This window comes from Anser anser (assembly GCF_964211835.1).
Source record: "Anser anser genome assembly, chromosome: 12".
Lineage (NCBI taxonomy): Eukaryota > Metazoa > Chordata > Aves > Anseriformes > Anatidae > Anser > Anser anser.
In genome coordinates, this window is record NC_139733.1 from 5,273,259 (window position 1) to 5,280,530 (window position 7,272).

The window sequence follows — 7,272 nt, forward strand, 5'->3', positions numbered from 1 at the left end:
ATCACATTTCCGTAGGAGTTCATGTTAAGATGTTTGTCTTCCCCTGACTCTTAAGTGTTTCGAGTTTGTCCTTCCCAGGGGTACAGTCCTTTGTTTCGTAAGTGTAACCTACATTCTTTGGATCAAACTTTGAGAGTATTCATCGCGCCCATTGGCAGTGAACATAATACTTAAGTAAGTGATGTAACTGGTTAAGTGTTAGCCAGTTGTACCTGTACTTGTATTTGTTTGCTGTGTCTTAATTTACACCACTACGGAGGCATATTTGCCTCACATGGCCTTCACAGTATGTGATGTTACATTTATGCAATTACTTTAGGTAATAACCCGTGGCATTTTCAATTGTTTTTATACTACTTTTGTTGATTTCCTAGATTTCAAGTGGATTACATTGTGTCTAAAGCCTCAGTTAAAACTAATGCTTAGCTGCCAATTTAAACTAAGTATTATGTTTGCTTGTTTTTTTCTCTGAATTTTAGGAGATTCTTGAATTGTTTTGAGGGAATAGTCAACTATGACCTATATCTGAATGGCTGTTATTTCAGAATGTACATCTTGATCAATGATTTTTTTTTTTGATAGGTAAGTACTCATTTATCACTAGATACTACCAACATGTCATCTCCTTTAGCTGTGTGACACACTGGAGGATAGCTGATACTATCATACAAGCATTCTGTTACTGGAAATAGAAAAATTTGCAGTGCTGTTCTTTAATGGTCCTTCTATTCCTGTTTTAGAAACTGATTTTAAGAATTTTAAGGCATCTGTCTTTGGAGAAGCCAAATACTCTGTCTTTAATCTAACTCTAAAAGCCTCTAAATATTGCTATTATAAATAATCTGTCTTTATTTCCTGATCTGTCTTAAAAGTAGGACCTAAATAACGTCTCTAAATGCTTGCTACCTAAACTAAGACAAGAATGAAAGCATTTACAGTCTGGCACTATTGAAGAAAACTTAAAACAGCTAAAGAAACCTCAGCATAAATTGTCATTTGTGGGATAGATTCGCACCAGTTGGAGTAATACTAAGTAACTTAATGAAGAAAAGAATTAATGTAGGTTAAGCATGTGATAGTCTAGTGCTCAGTGACTGTTTTATTAATTTTAATATCTTTCTGATGCTCATCTTAAATCTTGATGGAATTGCATTCCTAGAATCTCTGATAAAACTTGTATGTACATACTTAGTGAAAAGTGCCTATGTTGCCTTCTTACTGAAGATGGCCAATGTAACCCTAAGTTAAGGAAAAGACCCAGGTTTTCTGTCATGACTTGTAATTGGGAAACACATATTTTGCAAGTCAGAAGTCTAATGTTCGAAAACTTTTCCTAAAAATTGTTCCATATTTGTCCATTGTGTTTGTGTGCATATGTCAATAATACATTAATTACATAAATGAATTTTCATGCAATAGGAAGCTACTTCAAGCTCTTCTATATAGCCTCTTTTTAACAGGGGGTAACTTTCAGATATTTTATGTTATTTTAGATCAAAGAAAGAAATCCAGTATTGAAATGACAAGAAAATGAACTACAGATCTTTATATGTTTTAACACTAAGATCTATGCTTTATCTATGTCTCTTCAGGTTTTTGTTGACTTTACAATCTGATGAATCATGAATTCTAACTTTTTTTTTCCAGTTGGCCTCGATGGTTGATTTTTTATTCATAAAGTTCATAAAAACAGGTGTAGTAGCATTTTAGCATATATTTATTTGGAATATGTTAAACAGTTGCTTAATGTTGAATTCATCAGCTATGACTTGTGCACATGTGAGATTTGGGAGCCGCAGTTTATGTTTATGTTATTTAAATAAATTTAATGTAAGTAAGTCCTGAATATCTTCCTTAATTGGCATTGTAATAATAATTACAATATTATTATAATTATTATATTATATTATATATTATATATTATATTATATTATATATTTATATTATATATTATTTATATTTTTATATGTTTATATTTATATTATATATTATATTATTATAATAATAATTACAATATTACAAATATTACATAATTGGGAATTCCTTTTAATTGGCACTGTTGCTTATCCTTCAACATTTTAGGCTGAGCTTGAAACACTTTAAGCCAACTTAAAGTCTTTTCTGCAGTTATTCAAATGACTGTCAGAATTATGATGCTGTAATAATTGTGTGATAAATTATGCTTAAGCATGAATATGTACTGACAAACGTATTTGTATTAGACGAACACTGTTCTTACAGTAACATGCAACAATATATCTGTACTGGTGTTATAGCTGTATTATATACACCTTTTTCAAAAGGAAGCATATTGGATTTTTAGATTGTTTACTAGCTTCTTAGTGATTTTTGCCGCCATACTTTGTTGATATAAAATTCCAAGAGGAGAATGTAGCATAGCCAATTTGATAGAAACGTCTAAAATCCTAAATGATGAAAAAATGATTTATTTTATATATATTTTAGTTGACTTAATCTTTGTTTCCTTCAAGAATTACAGCCAAATCCTGAATTACTTTGTAAAACTAAGTCAACTGCAGGATAAGACTGATCGTGAATGTTAGGAAATGCTTAAATTAAGATCTTTGCTTGAAGTAGCATGCTAAATCTAACTTAAATGAAAGTTGTGTGGGTGAAGCTGGCTTGAAATCATCACTCTTCCAAATGCATAGATATATTATTTTTGCCATATGTATAAATGCATACTTTTAGGATAAAATGTTATGAAAAAACATCCCCTTTATTTAGCATTTTGCAATAACGGAGATGTGAAATTAGCATCATGGTTCACAAGACACAGCCAGCTCAAATAAATCACACAAGCATACAATTTATCAGGTGCGTTGTAAAATGGCAAACACAACTTCAGTGTTCATTTATTTTTCACATTTAAACTTAGCAATTTAAACAGATATGTATAATGAGCAGAGAAAAAATTAATCCACCTTTAATAAGATGAATAAATTCATTCTAACTAATGAAATGTTATGCATGCATAGTGAAAAATGCTTTGTCTCTACAACTTCTCATTTTTGCTACAAAATAATACATTAACGTGCTTGACAAAGAAATGTGATTTCTTTTTTCATTTTTCTTTTTTTTTCTTGTCTAGGGGAATAAAAAGTGCAAGGACTATGCAAGTGTTCTGGGTTATTCAGCAACGGTATTACAATAAGCCAAAGCTTGAAATTAATTAATTTCCTAACTACCACAATGAAATTGTTTTTAATGAGGAAGCAATCTGACTTTCAGACATTCGGATCCAGCTGTAATGAAAATGCAGCCTTTCCTATGTGCGTGATCACTGAGCAGGAGCCACATCATTTCCCAAAGCTGTCCAAACCAGTGGTCCCTCTCCCTCATGAGGTCCCCACGTGCCGCATGCTGAGCTCTAGGTCAGGCAAGGGAACAGGAGAGAGAGCATGGTGGCATTTGTGACTGTACGGAAGCAAATACTATGCTGGGGTGAGTGAGGAAAGAAGCAAAGGAGCATGACTAATGCTGAATACGTGACCTTGACAGGACTGTGCTTACGCAGGGGGGTGCAATTCCTATGAGCATCTTCCTCCTCCATAAGCTCACCGTATGCTCTTGATTGATCATTAACTTCATGTTACTGGCTGATATTCCTATGTATCCCTCTTCTCTGACAACAGAGAAGAAAAGTTGCAAAACACTTTAATTCAACAATTCATCCTATATGTTGGTTTTTCATCTTTCTGGTAACCCTGTCTCTGCTTCTAGCTCAGACCTTACCCTATTGTGCCGAAAAATGGCATAATAGCCATAGTTTGAGATGCTTTTGTGCTTCAAACATCATTCGATAAATCTTAAAGAGCGGTGACAAGAAACCCTCTTGGTGGAAAGTTTGTACTTTGGAAAGTTTGCCCAGTGGAAAGTTTGTACTGAGTATTCAAAGTTGGACAGCAAAGACAATTTTGTAACTCTTCGTTATTTGAAGTAAAATACTTTAGAAAATAAAATTCTTAGATGAGATAATTTAATGCCTCATTTTAACCTAAAATGACAGAGCTAATTGGCGATTTGCTTGTAAGTGCCACTGTAACTTGTGAGGAATCCCTTTCATTAATATGTATCTATTTCTTTTTTCAGGTACTTCTTATGATAGCTACAGTACAATAATTCTGGATGCATGCTAACCTGGACAAATATATTATGCAGTGACAGTGTTAACATCTGTATTTCATTACTTATGTTACTTCCACAGCATGTGACTGGGAATGAAAGTGGAAATACCGGTTTCTGCTCTCACCTTTCCCAAGATTTAATTTGTAAGCCAACTTTCTTTAAAATATTCAGAGACAGGAGAGATGATGCAATGAGTACATCATCACATGCCCACCCCAAAAGGAAGACAATTATGAATTTCAAGTACAAAAACTTTCCTACTGTCCTACTGTCTGACTGAAAAGGAGAAAACGACAATTTTATAAAGAGAGGAGAGGCTACTAAGAGAATTGTATCTATTTTCCTGGAAGGACTGCAAAGATTGACAAATATTTTTGTAAGGCAATTTAGACCTACGGTGGCACTTTTGCAGTAAGTAAATTATCCACCTCTCAAGTACCTAAACACTATATTATCAAATACCAGTGTTTAAGTAGTTACTGAAAAATAAGGTAGAGTAAAAAGGAAAATAAAATTGTAGGGCAATTTCATGATACTCGTTTACTGATCTGTATGTCTGTTGTGTTAATTCCTTCTCAAGAAAGCAATTCTGTGTGGAATAGACTGAAATGGACACCACTGTGGCAATCATGGTTGTTCACAAAACATGAGTTCTGGAGAGCTGAGTGGCTGTCTGTTCCAGGAAGGTAGTGATAGTGAAGAGTGGTCTAGCAGTTTCAAAGGAAGGTGAAATTATATGAACATGTGGATGAATGGCTGAGTGGCAGAGACAGCAGAGGTGAGTTTTAAACAAAAGCAGGAAAAAAATGTTGGGCACGTTGCTAAATCAGGAGGGGGGGAAAGAGGGTTTTAGCAGCATATTGTGCAGTTCTATGCAATGCATTTTGAAGATGTTTATAAGTCAGAATAGTGGAATTTAGTCTTAATGGAGAGTTGCAGAGAACTGCAGCTGCCAGAAGGGCACTTTCAATTGTGTGTATGCAGAGTGTTAGGAAGGGTTGCAGGAATGGGACAAAATAAATGGTGTGATACAATACTGATGTGGACTTGAGATTTCTCGGTACAGAAACAAAAAGGATTCTCTGTCTGCAAGTGATCGTGCTTCTAGTTTCATGCTGTGGGACTGCTGTCATCCGCTGTGATTTGTTCAGCAATTGGAAGAAAAAAATTCTTTACAGGTATTTCTTCTAGGATATGATCACAGTCCCATTCTCATACTTAGCAAATGAATGCAAAGGGTGGAGCATTCTGATCTTTCAGTTCTTTTGAACTTCCCAATGAGGCTTCTTTTTTTCTGCTGTTTCCCAGCTGCCTAGATATGTTTTCAATGTTTTGGATCATATTCTTCAAGCGGTCTGTTAGTGCGCTCTTTGTTTATCCTTTCTTTAATGTTGCTGGATCACCTTCACTGGTACTGGCCAGAACCAGTCTGACTTGTCTCAGTAGAGGGTGGCCTCATCTTTGTTATTAGTTTTCGCACTTGCATCCTCACCATATTTAGTGTGGGGAGGATGTCACTGTACCCAAACTTCCTCTCCTGACCTCCTGAAGGATGTCTTAGCTACCACCACCTTTATCTAGAACTGGGTTGTGGCACTAATGTGGCAGCATTCTCTCTTCAACACTTCATTTCACCCTGGTGCCAGCTTGCCTGGTACAGGTTCCCTCTCAGTGACGTAAGGTAAGAACGTGCCTGCTCCCTTAACCCCATGTGCCAGGAGGCTAAGCAGCAGCACAGCCTTTTCTCTCTTACTATCCATGCCAGAAAACAACTACAGATATAGGCACCCTATAGAGACAGTAACATGTTACCACCCCACCCCGATTGCATAGTGCTGGAGCCATCTCAGTGTTCCCCACCCTTTTTTATTTATTTTTTATTTTTTTTGACAGGGCTAGACATTGCCTCTTGCTTTTCCATCTTTCAGTGCTGAAAGAAGTTTGACAATTTTACTTAACCAGAACCTAACATGTGGAGACTAGAAGCTCAGGATTTTGGTAGTTGGCACTCCTGTATTCATAGCCATGAAAACATGAAGGTTTTGTAATCTTACAGAGAAGCAGGGTCTCTTTCTATCTACAGAAAATACAGAAATAGCTACTTCTGTAGCCTTTCCTATCTGTTGCTGTGAAGCCCTTTATCAGAGGGGTAGTGAAGGGGGCTAGCTCATCTCATAAATAAGGTATCCATGTTTCATACAAAGACAACTAGTTGGTACAGATCACATCACACTTTGAGAGGCTGTAACAAAATGAGCACTAGCTAGTTGCATCTTCTCTCCAATTAATATTTACAATTAATGGAAGTAAGGAGTCTGGAGAGGAGAACCCTTCTTGGTAAAGCTTTGTTTGTATCCTCAGAGTTCTGTATGTTTGGACTTGACAGTGTGTGGCTGACTCACCTCTTCCCAGACGTACGGCATTACGTGCTTGTGTGATACCTCCAGCTCTAGTCAGGCTGGTAGCGCCCGGGGCTCTGACAGATTTCTCATCTGCTTATGAATGCTTAGGATTTGAGGATTCTCACAATGTGCTTACATACAGATTAAATAAAATAAAATTAAAAAAAAAAAAGTAAATATATATATATATAGAGAGAGAGAGAGAGAGAGAGAAGAGAGCTGGTGGAGCTGGAGATTAGATACATTTCCTTACCCTTTCCCTTCCCCTCGTCCTCAGTCCCTTCAGAGCTATTCCTGAGTTGCAATACAGCACCTGGGAGGCAACTGAAATGGCAATTTATTTGAATTACAGGATTCAGGGATTTACATTTTTCAAGTCATAAGTAAAGTAAGCAAATTCTATTAGTCTTGTGTTTGCCTTTAAGTACTTGTTCTTTTGTTCAATTTTTAAATGTCAGTTTCTCAAATTCTGAGTATTTGAAAGTCTCTTCACAAAACGGAGGGCGGAGAGGATACACTAATGAAAATGAGGTGCAAATACAACCTTTAAAGGACTCGAAAGAAGCGTTTCAAACAGATTAAATCTACCCTTGTGCAAATTAACTGTAGTATTCGTGAAGTATCCGTGTGTCAGTGAGAACTTTCCGCCTGCAGAGGAGAGCGGTGGGTACGGGAAGGTGACCAGCACCCCGGGCTGGTGGCCCCTCACACCGCTGCCCCG